The following is a 15129-nucleotide window of genomic DNA, read 5'->3' as shown; positions in this document are numbered from 1 at the left end:
TTGGTCAAGAATATACACTTGTGTAACATAATATTGCCCAGTTTACAGGTCCAATGTATATATATATGTTCCTATTATTAATGATACATTCACCCAGAGTAGCCAAGTTGTGAATCTTAACTAGATCCAAACAATGTATCCATTAAATCGTTTCACCTTAACAAACTCACTGCCCTGTCTGCAGCCTACACCCTTGTTATTGAATTCCTACCCCCTGACTATCTCCCATAATCTAATCATCACATGCTGTACATACCCTCCCTTTTTGCTACACAAAACTTGTAGTAACACAACCAAAACCACTCCCAGTAGAGAAAAGACCATTTGAATCATGGTGACCTTTCCTCCTTCCAGATAACAACCTCATTGTACTGTAAAATAACCTTAGATATTGATTAAGAATATACCACACGTATGGTTACATACACTTCTTACTACAACGCCAAAAGGGCAGGTTTTCTCACACGTTATTAATACTTCACACTTTTACGTGCGCCGTTTACACACTGTGCAATACTATACCTAGGTTAGGGTGACCAAACGTCCTCTTTTGCCCGGACATGTCCTCTTTTCACGCCCTGTCCGGGGCGTCCGGGGGGGGTTTATTAATTCATCGAATTGTCCGGGGTTTCATTGTTTTTCAGTTTCAGTTTCACGGCCCTTTGCGAGCATCTGAAGGCTCTGGCTGCATTTTTCGCCGAACATATAAATTACCGAATTAAAGCGATATTCGTTGCAGAGCCGCAGAGCCAGCGGCGCTCTCTGGGCCGCGCGCTGACGGCCGCGCTATGAGGCAATAGTATCCAGCTGCAGGACGACAGCACCAACACTCTCAGGACCGCAACACTTTAAGGACCCACACTTTAAGGACCCTCGCTTCCATTGGCTGATTTGGGTCACGTGACCATCCCACCCAATGGCTGAATTGGAGTATTGCACTGCGGGATTGATTGATTGATTGATTGATTGATTGATTGAAAACTTTATTAACAGATTGCAGAATGGGTACAGTACAGCTCAATACACACAATTGTTAAGGGGATGCAGACCAGAGAAAGACCTCAAAGCAGTACTTTTACATTTGTGACATACAGTAAATATATACAAGGGGGAGGGAACTGTACATTTATGATGAATTGAAAATGGGGGACCCTGATGTAAACTAGACTTGCGCGATTTTGCATGCCGCGTGGGAGCAAATTCGAGACACATATTTGGTTGCAAAAAGGTGTCCCACGGTCTCCTCTATGGCCGTGAATATTTTCACACGGATCGGAATCACGGCGTGCCCGTGGCACACTTTACCGTTTCGGCGAGTTTATTCCACGCTATGTCCTCTTTTTTGGAAATCAAAATATGGTCACCCTAACCTAGGTGTCACGCTCAAAACACAGGAGCCAACTTGATTACACTAAAGCACTGCAAACCACAAAAGCTGCTGCTAATAGGTCAGCTAACACAGACTCAGTGACCTGTACTTGGATCATGCACAATAAACACTCAAGCAGAAGCCGGTGGGGAGACTATACAAGGGGACTAAAAATACTACCTGCTTCACACTTACCTATGCTAAAAACACAACAAAGGAGGGGGATGGGGAAGGTACAAACTCAGGTTAGAAGTGCACTAGAGAGGAGAATACATTGGGGAATAGAATCTGGCTGCTGAACCTGGGTCAGCAGACAATACTGTGCCATTCTAGCTGCTACAGCTAACCCAATAATACTGACCCTGGGTCAGCAGACAATATACTGTGCCATTCTAGCTGCTACAGCTAACCTAATATTACTGACGCTGGGTCAGCAGACCATATACTGTGCCATTCTAGCTGCTACAGCTAACCCAATAATACTGATCCTGGGTCAGCAGACAATATACTGTGCCATTCTAGCTGCTACAGCTAATCCAATGATACTGACTTTCAGGGGAAGTAGGGTGTAACTGCAAGCAAGGTTCGTTGGAAAAAGTGCCAAAGAATGATGGTTCCAGCCACACATCTCTGTAGTACAGCAGGGTTAATTCACCTCCACAGCAGAGGAAAACTCAATCAGTGGCGTGTTTGTTCACAGCTTAACATCCAAACATATACATGTGGGCGATCAAAGAACATCACTTCAGGCTTGGGGGAAGATGATAGGAGGACCCCAGCCAAGCCACTCTCTGGTCCTGCAGCAATGTAGTTAGTTGGGAAGAGAAGGACGTCAGGCTGTTGATGATGGGGGATCCAACGTTGTGATACCAGGTGGAACGGACAACACGCTTTCATGAGACCTCCTGAAGTAGTCTGCCATCTTGGAGCTCACCTGACATTATAAGCCCAGGTGTTCAGCCCATGACATCATTACGCTCCTATGGGAGACATGGGAAACAGCGGACGAATTATATTGGCAGACATTACATTTGCAAAGCATTTTAATCAGATGTGGTGACTTTCATGGGTTTATATGGTTAAGACACATTTTAACATCACAATTCTTTAGTAATGATAACAAGGCAAGAATAAACTAGAGCCCCCATTCCATTTAGTTCATGTAAATTTGTTGTTGAGTTATGATGATTGATTGATTGATTGATTGATTGATTGATGACTTTATTTATTTTAAATGTTTTTGTATCTCTCTTTCTCAGATTTTTCTGTTTTCTCCCCGTCCCAATTTAGTTGTTATGCCAATTCCCCCCCCTCCCCTACCTGGTTGTTGTGTGCATGTTCTCCTACTGGTCGGTACTCGGTACAAGGGACCCCTGAAGTATCCGCACGCTTCCTCCGACACGTGCGGCGACAGCCAGTGGCTCTCTTCTCACCTGGCAGCGAGGGCTCTCATTGGTGAAGTGTAACGCGTAGGAGGTCACGCTGCCTTCCTCAAGTCCTGCCTCCGCTGAGCAAGCGCCCAGACCTGACCTGTAGGCGTCGCTGTCCACAACGCTTTCCCACCCACGGCTTCCCTCCCCCTAACCCAGCCAAACGAGTTAGTATAGCGATCAGCCCAAGCCAAGGCAATGCTGACTCCGGGAGTCGAGACCGCAGCCTCTTGCATTGGTGACGAGCGCAATCTCCGCTACGCCACCTGACCGCCCTGATTGATGACTTTATTAACAGATTGCAGAATGGGTACAATACAGTACGGCTCAATACAAACAATTGTTAAGGGGATGCAGACAAGAAAAATACTTTTGTCTTGTTTACATCAGGGTCCCCCATTTTCAATTAATCAAGATGATGATCAGATATTTCAATATCCTTTATTGAAAGGCATTATCAATGGTTATGGTGTTGTGAACACAAACCTTTACAAGTTACATAGACTGCTAGTAACAATGACCTCCTAGACACCATTATAACCCTGCAGGTTTGTAGAACATATTTTCACCATGATGCACATTTCAGTGATATAAGGATTGTAACTCTTCTCAACTATCTATAGTTTGTGGGACTGTAAGTGGCTTTAGACGTCTAGTCTATACTATATTCACCACAGTATGCTACAGTATATTAGATGATGATTAGACTGAATCACCTATAGCCTACTGTATTTACCACAGTATGCTATATTAGATGATTAGACTGAATCACCTATACTGTATTCACCACATTAGGCTATATTACGTATAATGTATAATAAGTATAATATTTACACTTGACAGGCGGCTGGGTGGCGCAGCGGACATTGCGCTTGTCACCAACGCAAGAGACACCGGGTTCGAATCCGGCTGTCGGTGTTGCCTCCGGCTTGGGCCGGCCGTCATACTAACTCAATTGGCAGAGTTAGCGGGTGGAAGTCGATGGGTGGTAATCTGGACGTTGTGGACAGCGACTCCTACAGGTCGGTTGGGGGACGCCTGCACAGCAGAGACAGGAAATGGCGGGGTAGTGTGAGCCTCCCACACGTTACACCTCACCAATGAGATTCCGCGCTGGCAGGTGAAAAGATGTGACAGGCTGCCTCCTTGTGTATCGGAGGGGACACGTGATGCAAGGCTTCTATCCTCACTACAACCGGCCAGTGGGGGGCATATGCGAGCAACGTTCAAGACAGGGGAGGGGAGAATTGGCACAGCAAAATTGGGATGGGAGAAAAATTGAAAAAGAGGAGAAAAAGTGGATAAAAAAAAAAAAAAAAAATGTACACTTGACACACAGCACCACACAGAATATAACACATCAGATGAAAGGAATATTGAGTACTCGTTGCACTGTTCAGCGCTAACACTATTATACAGTATTGTATCCTGTTGTTTTTGTCTGAGTAATGCATTAATAGTGATCTTTCATCATATATTCACATGTGCTCCCTTATTCATCTTTCAGTTTATCTGTCTGCAACAGAGAATGTCCGAGGTATGTTGATCATTTACACCGAATACCAAATACTTTTCTAACAATTGCCGTTTTTAAATCACTGTAAATCATGGTTTTACAGCACATTGACAGGGAAATCCTATGAAGCTTTGGCATCAGCTCTCAAGTCAAACCAGAAGGAGTTGCACCTGAAAAAGAACAGCGTGGAAGGAACTCCAGAAGCAGAGGTGGAAGTTAAAAGATGATCCACACTGCTGCCTGGAGGTTTTAGACATGTGATTGAAGTTAAGAGATGATCCACACTGCTTCCTGGCGGTTTTACACATGTGATTAGTCCTAATTGACTTGGTAATCATGTTGGTGGAGTTAAGAGAACACAACCAAATGTTATAGGAAATGTGTTTCTACTGAACGCACAGTAGAGAGGAAATTGATATCTGTCTTATTGATACAGACCACTAGCCTAGCTTAAAACATCAGGAGCGGTATTTTTGGCCAGCAGCTAGGCTGGTATCCACTTCCATTCATACATCCATTGTCTCATCTTATGGTGTTTTAAGTAAGGGATAATGTATAGCTACGAGGTCATTGTCGCAAAATAATTGACCGACACAGAGTTTAAAATACCGAGGCGCAGCGCAGAGGTGTTTTAAACGTCAGTGACGGTCAATTATTTTGCGACAATGATCGAGTATAGCTATACATTATCCCGCTTATTACATGGCTAACTTACTAATAATATACCTAATTCATTTTACATCGACAAGACGAGATCAAATGCGGACGCAGTTCTGTTCTGGCTCCGCTGTCATCGTCACACACACTCCGCTGTCAGTGCAGCCAGCAGGTGTGTCTGATTGGCTGCACTGATGCAGTGTGTCAGTGGCCTTGATTGCGAACAGCTGCGCACAGCGCTCATTATTGTTCCACAGAGGTCCGTTATCGAGTAATATCGCACCTCTGACGAGTGCTATTGACCAATCACAAGCAAGCATTTTGGCGAATGTGAAAACGCCATGTAATAAGTAGTTTTCATTTGGTTTTAAACATAATAGTGCTGAAAATAAATTAAACACTTGAGAGGCATGTCCAAATAAAATTGTAACTCGGAATTCCTGGTTTCTCTTATTGGAAATAATGTATAAAGCAAAAAATTATCTACTACCAAGACATTTTAAAAAAGTGTTCTTTAACACTTCCGGTGCCGTTCACGTAGAACTACGTTTCTGTCGCCCAATCGTTGAGTGCCGGAAACGTAGATCTAAGTTTTTCTCACAGTATTTCTTTTAATCGCTATTGCCATTCATAATTCAGCGGGGCACCTTGTGCATACTGTTCTGAGTGTGTCTGAGCTGGCAGACGGTCTTATACCGCCCTCTAACACCTTAGGCCATTATTGCACCCCGTTAGAAACGGGTTCGTTTCTTTTCTCTACCGAGCTGCGGCGTAGGGGCGGGTCCTAAACACTCCGGCAAAACACACGCTTGTAGGGATGGTTTGGACTACTGACCCCGCCCGCCCGTTGAAGTGCAATGCCCAACAACGTCGGAGACCGGATCGCTGTGGATAACTGGAATGGCAATCAGATAATTGGATTCTTTTTTTTTGCATTACATCAGATACCAGGTAAGGACAGCTTGCGTTGATCTGATATTTATTTCTACCGCCATTGAGGGGGCGCTGACTTTGTAGTCAGTTATCGTCCTCAGTCCCCGCCATAAGCCTTGTGTCGTTTTGTGCCATTTGTGTCTCCAATTTATCAGCATATGTCCGTTTTGCAAGTTTTACAGCATTGCGCAGAGTATAGACTGTAGCCTTGTACTCCTCCTCCATGTTTTCTGACTCTCTGCCTAGGTTGTAGGCAGTGGTGCGGGATTTCAGAGCTGCTCTGATAGTACTATCCACCCACGGTTTCTGGTTAGGGAAGACCTGCACCTTTTTAGTAGGGACAATACTATCAGCCAGTGTTGTAATGAAGCTCACCACGGTGTCCGCAAACTCGCTGACGTCACTGGCGCTTCCTTGAAACATATCCCAGTCGACGTCCTCGAGAGCGTCCTGAAGCGTGGCCTCTGATTGGTCGGTAATTTTTTTTTGTCTCACGTGACACGACGGCATCACGTGATCTTTGTTTGTAAACGGGATAGAGGAAGATGGTGTCATGATCGGACGTGCTGGTATCCCCCGCCAATGGTGGAGCCGGTACAGCCTTGTAGCCGGCTCTGAACGGGGTCTAGCAGTAGTCGAGTGTATACAGTAAACAGTAAATATATACATACGAGGGGGAGGGAACTGTACATTAGGAGGGGGTGGGAGGGTGTTTCGGACATTTACGGGGGCCAGTTTCGAATTGCAGCCTCCCGTAGCTTTCCATTTCAATCCTGTGGATTTTCCCTTTTCACTCCACACTGTTTGTTTGCTTTAATCTCATCCTGTGGAACGCTGGGATATATTCACAGCCACGGTTAGAAAGGTTTTAAAGGGGCACTTCAACAAAAAACTTGTTTTTATTTTGCACATGTTTTTATTTATTTTGCACATAATCTCACACATACATAAACTCTCAACCGTTTTGCACACATTCATTTGTTTGACAGTTATTGCAAGTAAATTAGTTTAAATATGGCCACCAGTGGAGTGATGTCATTGAGGACATTGAATCCTGTTGTGTTATATACAGCTCCGCCCCTCCTGACTAAAGAAGCCAACCAACTCCTGCTCTGGTACAGTAGCTGGGTTATTTAACACGCTTCAACTCACACAGAACACAGTGGCCCACCTGATACACAATCTACCAAAGTCAGCAGAAGTCACTCCACTTCTCAGAGAACTGCACTGACCTGTGCAAATGGATAACATGCATAATACATGGCAATGAATGATCGGTATGTAAACAGACATTTGACACACAAACCTTGTATTTGCTCATAGAGAACATTATTGTATTTGAGTCATTCCACGAAACCGGTACGATTTGAGTCCCTCTGACCTTTTTAGTTTTTCACGATTGCTAAAACACAAAACAATACCCTAAACCTAAACCAAATGACCAGTTCCCTAAACACATTCAATAAAACTAGCCCCCATTTGGCAAAACCATAAACACATTTCACCTGTAGACACAATCACATAAAACTCAATCCCCTTTTCTCACAAGTCTAAACACATTTTGTCTTGCTAAAACACATGTTGCAAAAATCTCTGATCAAATGTGCACATTGAAGCTCATGTGATGCAAAATGATACAGTCAGCAAAGGTTGAACAATGAACACATCTGGTGTCATTGATTAAACACGACTCAAAATGTGCGAATGATGTGACCACACCTATATAGGCCAGTGCAGAGTGGATGGATGGATATTAGTACATTGCATAGTATATTGTATATTGTATGGTAACTCAGTTACTTCTATTCTGCATCAAACATTGTACATATGTCTATACTGAACACTGTGACCTCTATTTTTACTTCTATTCTACATCCTATACTATTTTATTTCATACTTATCTTGTCTAGCAGTCTCTGGAGCGTAACAGTAAGAAGCATTTTGTATAAAAGTATTCTGTACTTCTGTATGACAACTATTAAAGAAACTTGAGTGCACAGTTTGCTGAAGGTTCCAAAGGATTTTTCTTTTCTTCTTTGGGGGTGGGGGGCAAGAAGGATGTGTACAAGATGCATTGATTTGATTTGATTTATTTGAAAGGGACAGATACAAATACATACTGTAGATAATGCCTGTATCATAGTGTTTGTAGCCAAAGCTAATTTGCAACACCCATCCCTTAAAGGGCTGACATAAAACATTATAAAATAGGTCATACAGTAGGTAAATAAAAAGGTAATGAAAGAAGTTAGTGTACAAAGTAGACATGCCCTCACTAACATTACATACACCTGGGATGACCAACACCTCCGTATAGATAGCCGTGCAATTCCAGTATTAAGGCACACAGGATCATCACAGGAATACCATCAATATATCAACATACCCACCGCCCTACTCATTACTGTATAGTAGGCCTATATCGTACATGTATAGGTCATGTTTTCAAATGCAGTATGTATACTGTCACTGAATTTCAAATTGCTTACAAAAAACTGTGACATATTGAGGATAATGTAATTACTGTAAAGAAAAACATCACATTGTGTTATGGATCCTCTGTAGTGTTTACACATTTTTGCATTTAGTTGGGATATTTTTTTTTATTGCTTACTGTAAGCACAATTTTGAAAACAGGGCCTGATGTTTCAAAACACTACACATAATTAATACAACCACACACACAATAAGCAAAACACCCAGATCCTTTGCTAAATGAAACACACATGTATAATATATACACTAATAATTTTTTTAACATTTTACAATTTTTCACAATTGCTAAAAACACATTTCACAAAACTGCCCTCACTTTTCACAAAACTCTAAACACAAAATACACACGTTTCATATGACTTACTGTAATTCAGTTTGAACCAGTTACCAGTGGCGAATATTCATGGAAGCCAAGGGAAGCCAAGCTTCCCCAAAAATATAAACAGTAAAAAAATTCTAAAAAATATAAATAATAATAATAATAAAAAAAAATTATATAGTTTACAATAATAAAAAGAAATCATTATTTTTCATCTGTGTTATAATAATTGTCTCCCTCCTGGGGAAATTAACAGAACGAGCTAAACTGCGCCCACTCTCTCTAACACTGTCACTGACTGAGGCAGCCCATACTGAGTCTGACTGAGCCCAGCAGTCTGCTGGTAGCATTATTTTTATTGACATTTGGAGGCTTTTTTGATGCTAGGCCGGGTTTTTTTTTTGTTTATTCGTCCATTACCTCCTTATTAGCCAATAAAATTTGAGCTTAACACTATGGCGTCCGTTCACGAGTATATACGTGTTTCGATTCCATGCGTTGTGGTCCAGAGCCACAAGTATACTCGTGACGAGTTGTTATTGTTTTATTCCATATTTATAACGCTTATTAGGTCCCCGATCCACTAGCAGGATCTTTACACATATTTGATTTTCGAAACATGCAGTACCGGCCAGATCCGCTTAGGGGCGCCATTGCTCCACTGCAGTATCATTGATGGGATTAAAAAAAAAATGCTTTTACAGTCCTGTGGGCAGATCATAGAGCCTTGATTCCAGCCGAACATACTCCATCTTTGATCAGCTTGCCGAACGTTTTTTTCAGCGTGGAATAATGGGATTTATGATTAGTCAATGTGCATATCGATCTACCAGAATCCGATGACTGGTGAGGAAATGCTGCCGGGGATCACATGGCCTGACGGTAGGATAATATTACCCCAAATTACAGCTGGATTGGACATTGATAACCTAACGTGATAGACTACTGACATTGGCCGGAATGCACACTCTATTGCTAATCAATAATACTGATCGGCGTTCCCCGTCGCCCCCTTTTCATCCATAGATGCTCTGTAATAGTCCGGATGCTACGCAGTTTGTTTTATTTCATTCGTATATATACAGCAGAAATGGCGTTTGATATAACGGCACCAACATTTAGTCTTTTTTGCAGCCTCCTGCAGAAAAGCCTAGACGAAAAGCGCAATATACCTTATATTCACGACGCTATAAAATGACAACCAACCGATGGATTTTTATTTTCTTTAAGCCATTATGAAGGCACGGTTTATGCACTCAAGTGACAATGAGAATGGACAGATAGCAATATTATAAATGATATATAAAGCTCTTAGAAAGTACATCGGTTTGTTTACAATCCTCTGTCCTCTGAGGCCTAAATCGCTGCGGGGCTCCGGTCGCCATAGTGTTAATAAATGGGTTGGGCTTAGCTCCTAAGCCTAGCACCGTCGCAGCCTGGTACTAGGTTAGGAATGCCAAGCACTCAATTATTATTCCAATCAAATCACATGAAAAGCGAAACGTGACAACGTCATCGCCTCGCGGGCAATACGATTTAGGAAGGAGGAAACAATGCTCTTTTAATGTTCAGAACTACAAGTGGCTAACTGTATGGCTAGCTGGTTCGGCTAGGTTTTGATGGGAGATATTTCAAGATTCATTTTCAAGAGGTTTATTTTTCGGCCGGCGGGACCTACTGGGGACCAGCACACCACTGTGGATATTCTGATTTAACAAATCTATCTGTCCAGGAGGACCGACATTGGCCAGGTAAGCCTGCATAGGCTAGCTTGCTTGCTAACTAACGTTATCAGAGTCAGTGTTAGCCCCTTTCGTGACTGCTGATGATACAGCTGTATCATCAGCAGTCACGAAAGGGGCTAAGGCCATGTTTAGACGGAAACGCTCGTGGATGAATCCGGGAAAATATTTTTTCAGATGTGCCTTTTGTTCATACGGCAACAGCGTTTTTGCGGGGAGAATCCGCAAAAAAGTTAAACCACCTTCCTGGGTGGAAATCCTAGAAACGATACACCTTTGCGCTATCATCTGAACAGTCAAACCGCATAAAACTATGACGAAAGGGTTCTCAAGGCTCTCGTCGCATACTGCTTACATCACAGGCATGCGCCAGTAGCCTAGAAGCGTAAACAAAGCGAACAAGCATGTCTGATTTTATCCACGGAGATCACTACATTGGCAGTACTTTTAAATACACAAGAATCAGTCCAGCGGCTATCACATCTAGTGACTGGAGCCACTGTCTGTGAGTGACTCTGCTTTGGTCCAATCACATTCCCCCACCCACAGTCTGCGAATCAGAGACAGAGTAGGGCGGGTCTTCACAGCACGCCTGGTTGTCTCAACTACCTGAGGCAGTGTAGCGGGGCTCCGTCGTCTCGAGTCGACTACACTTTTACAGCCTCATCTGCACGAATAATTCCCTCCCAAAACACTAGTCTAAACGCAAAATTAAAAGTGAGACCGCAAGGCGACTTATGCGGTTTCTGTTGAGACTCTCTCCGTCTAAACATGGCCTAAGTCAGTGTAACCAAACGAACGGCATTGTTTGATTAATTGATTGAAAACTTTATTTATGGACTGGCATGCACAGGTATAAAAACTGCAGGATGAGAGAGACGAGCAGTTTGAGTGACATTATGGGGTGATTCTGGACTAGGTTACCCATCTCAACTCTATCTTAAGTACACACATATCGTGATAGCCTGACTATAATCAGATCTTGACATATTCCTATTCCCATTAATAACGATACTGTATACTGTGGGATTAAATGTATAATTCACTTTCAATGTTAATTTAGTTTATGTTATTCTGTTTAATAGGTTGTTTATACAACTAAGTGGTTCCTTATCTCATTGTGGTGTCCTTTATGTCCTGTATTATGTATGATAAAGACAGACCACTTTTGACATTATCTTAGTGGCTGTATATAGTTTAATAGGAGCCTAGTACGGCTCTTCTTAAAGGATAACTCCACTATTTTGGGAAATTAGCTTATTTAACATCTTCCCTGGAGTTAGACAAGAAGATACATACCTTTTTTGTCTCTGTGCGTGCATTTTAGCTTTGGGAATAGACGCTCCGTTAGCATAGCTTAGCTTCATCACTGGAAGTGAGGCAGGACAGTAGCCTTACAGTGCCTTACAGTGTATTGCAAGGTCTGACATTGACCAAACTTGATATGCATGACCTTGGTGGGCTCTAGGTCAACTCCTGCAAAGGGGGTCAATGTCAGACTTTGCAATCAAAAGTTAGGGGGCTAATAACCCTTGCCATAATTTCAGTGCGCCCCCTAACTTTTGATTGCAAGGTCTGACATTGACCCCCTTTTCAGGAGTTGACCTAGAGCCCACCAAGGTCATGCATATCAAATTTGGTCAATGTCAGACCTTGCAATACACTGTAAGGCACTGTAAGGCTACTGTCCTGCCTCACTTCCAGTGATGAAGCTAAGCTATGCTAACGGAGCGTCTATTCCCAAAGCTAAAATGCACGCACAGAGACAAAAAAGGTATGTATCTTCTTGTCTAACTCCAGGGAAGATGTTAAATAAGCTAATTTCCCAAAATAGTGGAGTTCCCCTTTAAGGCTCACAATCACCCCTGACAAGAAATAGTATAGGCATATTATAAATTTCCTGAATCCTTATTGGTCAGAAAGATTCACATCTTAGCTTGAATGAAAGATGACATAGTCCCCTTTAAAATGATACCAAAGACAATATGGTGAAACATTGACAGATGTCCTCTAAAGTACAGTTTAAACAATAAACAATAAACAGGCAAAAAAGGCATTAATTGCACATGTCTTGAAGCTATCGTTCAATGGTAAACAATTCATCTGACGACGCTAAGTAAAAGGCAGCTTAAAGATTATCGCGACCGGGCTAAAAAGAAGCAAAGTAAACGAAGCAGCCATTTGAGTTGGTTTTAAAATGTCAAAACGGAACACATGAAGAAACGCTTGTTGGATAGAGAGACAGCTGATGACATTAAGAGGAGAAGCTCTGATTGGTTCAAGAGGATAGATGGGGGGCCTTTGTTAACTCGTCATCACTGTAAATGAGGGAAACATCAGCGCTTTCACGAGTATAAATAAAGGTTTGAAATCGGGGGTCTCGTTTCAGCTTCTCTTCAAGAGCCAGGACCTTCTGTGTAACAGTTTTCTTGTGCCTGAAACACACACACACACACACACACACACACACACACACACACACACACACACACACACACACACACACACACACACACACACACACACACACACACACACACACACACACACACACACACACACACACACACACACACACACACACACACACACACACACATGCAACAACACACAAACCCCATGGTCATGAACTTCATTGTCTCCAATGTGTGTGTGTGTGTGGTGTGTGGTGTGTGGTGTGTGTGTGTGTGTGTGTGTGTGTGTGTGTGTGTGTGTGTGTGTGTGTACCAGCTGATGCGTTTCTCAACGATGCCTATCCTGAATATGGCCTGCGAGCAGTAGGCCTGGTACTCGTCCTTCTCCTCTCTGGACATGTCCTGGTGCTGCTGGTACCACTGCTGCTTCTCCTGCAACTCCAGGCTCTCCTGCGGAGGCAGAGAGAGAGTTAACCCTTTCACTGCCGCACTACCAAACAGTTAACCCTTTCACTGCGACAATACACAGAAGGTTAACCCTTTCACTGCCACACGACAGCAGGTTAACCCTTTTACTACCACACTACAGAAGGTTAACCCTTTACTATCACACTACAGACGGTTAACCGTAAATAGGACTCCGTTCTCCCCCATCACTGCCTCCTCCAACTGAGAGATAACTGTCCAGTCAATAACCATCAACTGTTTCTAGGACTGCAACAGTATGGAGTATTTTAAATTGAAACTCAAAACCCATCTATACTCCCTGGCCTTCCCTGACTCACTCTGACTCTTGCCTTGCTTGTTGACGTGTTGTTTTGTTTCCTTGTCTATCCGTTGGTTGTTTATATTTTCTGTTTATTCTATACTTTAGCACTTTTCTTTGTTTTTAGCTATGTGACTTACTGTGAAGCACTTTGGTTGACAAGTGTCATGTCTAAATGTGCCATATAAATAAATTTTATTGATTGATTGATGGACTTTTCTAAACCACTTTATTCAAACAATGTTAAAATTGGTACAAGTTGTCAATTAGTAATTCAGACATAAGCAATACAAAAAGCTCTCGCTTTCAATGATGCAGGTGGGACTTCTGTTCTCCGATTGATCAAATAAGATATTCCTTTATTGATCCCCTTGGGGAAATTCAGGCATCATAGCAGCATGGGTTGAGGGGGCAGGAGGTACAGGTAGTAAAAAAGCAGTGTAAACAATATAACAAATCAATATAATTAACTCTGGACATGTGCATATGGGCAACAAGGTGCGAGATGAGGGTATGTATGCCATCAGTTATATTTGCCCTACAATAAATAGTTACAATATATAATCTAATGGGCGGTTAGGTGGTCGAGCGGAGATTGCGTTCGTCACCAGCCCCGGAGCTGTGAGCTTGGTTCGCCTGTTCGAATCCAGCTCACAGCTCCGGGGTTGTCACCAGCTTGGCTGGCCGTCTGCACTGATACAATTGGCTGTATCAGAGGGTGGGAGAAGCTGGGGTGGGTCCGGGTCGTTGTAAACAGCGACTCCTACAGTTCGGTCGGGGCGCCTGCTAAGCGCGGATTGGACGTGAGGGGGATAGTGTGGTCCTCCCACACGCTACGCCCTCTCAATGAGAATCCGCGCTGCCAGGTGAAAAGAAGCGGTGATTGGCTGGACGTGTGTCGGAGGAAGCACGTGGTAGCCTCCACTCTCCCAAATGATCTGACTGTGGGGGGTAAAGCGCAGCGACCAGGAAGGGACTGGGAATTGGCATACGACTAACATTGGGATGGGAGAAAATCGGAGGAAAATGGAGGGGGAAAAAGACCAATAAAAAAAAATATATATATATATAATCTAATAATCCAATAATCTAAATCTAATATATAATCTAAATAAAACTAAATGCTAAAAGCTAAATATATGCAATATATAATCTAATAATCCAATAATCTAAATCTAATATGTAATCTAAAAATGCTAAAATGCTAAATGCAAAATATATGATCTGATGAAGTATACAGTATTCACATAAGGTGTGGTATGCATAAGGTAGTATATTGTCCTTTTAGGTTCCTAGTAGTTGGATGTCTGGCAGCAGTCCAACATAACTGAAAGGTAGGCAGCCAATCACAGTTCCAGTCTGCGCTGAGCTCAGCCAATCACAGTTCCAGTCCATGCTGAGCTCAGCCAATCACAGTTCCAGTCCACGCTGCGCTCAGCCAATCACAGTTCCAGTCCACGCTGATCTCAGCCAATCACAGTTCCAGT

This window comes from Notolepis coatsorum (genome assembly GCF_963971535.1).
Source record: "Notolepis coatsorum genome assembly, chromosome: 19".
NCBI lineage: Eukaryota > Metazoa > Chordata > Actinopteri > Aulopiformes > Paralepididae > Notolepis > Notolepis coatsorum.
Note: the sequence above shows the minus strand (reverse complement) of the source record.